The sequence below is a fragment of the Heloderma suspectum genome, chromosome 13 (genome assembly GCF_057233095.1).
Source record: "Heloderma suspectum isolate Gila_16-S chromosome 13, 16-S_ref, whole genome shotgun sequence".
Taxonomy (NCBI): Eukaryota; Metazoa; Chordata; class Lepidosauria; order Squamata; family Helodermatidae; genus Heloderma; species Heloderma suspectum.
This window is the reverse complement of record NC_139470.1, coordinates 25,171,209-25,171,885: the sequence shown is the minus strand read 5'-3', so window position 1 is coordinate 25,171,885 and position 677 is coordinate 25,171,209. Positions and strand designations below refer to the sequence as shown.

Here is a 677-nt window from a genome sequence, read left to right as displayed (position 1 = left end):
TCGAGGCTTCCGTGTTTGACGTCTCCGCTGATTAACATAAAGCACCCAGAAGCCTTAGCGGTGACGCATCAGCCTTGTAATTCAGAAAGAAGACCCCCCCCCCGCCCATGCTCCCACTGATTCAAAGTGGAATGGTGAGATGCTGTGGGGTGTTGCGTGGCTGGCAATCACTAAACCTGCTATTGTCTTGGTGGGAGTGTGTGTGCTCACTGTGGCCTGATTCATTGTTGTGCAGTTCGGCGTGAAAGGGTTTTACAACACCAAGGCAGCTTTGCGCAGTGGCAGTATCGTAGCCAATGAGGTTAATCCGAGGCGCGATTATTGCTAATTGAAAACTTTTCCCAATACCCCGCCATGACGACTTGAAATATAGTCGGCAATGGCAATTTTTGACAGTCTCTACGGAGACTGAAAATCTTGGTTTAAAGAAAGATGGAAGGTTTTTCCCGTTTTTCATGTTCTCGGTAATACTATTTGGAACAACGCAGATTTGTAAGAGGCCACGATTTCTAGTAGTGTAGCATGCTTGATCTGCAAAGTTGTTAATGACCATGGGGTGTTTTTGATGCTTTCGATGCTGGATCTGCAAAGTTATTAATGACCATGGGGTGTTTTTGATGCTTCCGACCTGTGGTGCGAGTCCCCTGGACTGAGAGGAGGTCAAATCAGTCAATCCT

At 47.0% G+C, this 677-nt stretch overlaps 1 non-coding gene across 1 annotated transcript; it reads left to right on the top strand.

Moving 5' to 3' along the window:
• Positions 1-267: 267 nt before the first annotated feature.
• Positions 268-408, top strand: LOC146336203 (U4 spliceosomal RNA). The gene has a single exon (XR_014785837.1). It is a non-coding gene; the product is annotated as a U4 spliceosomal RNA (small nuclear RNA).
• The last annotated feature ends 269 nt before the right edge of the window (positions 409-677 follow it).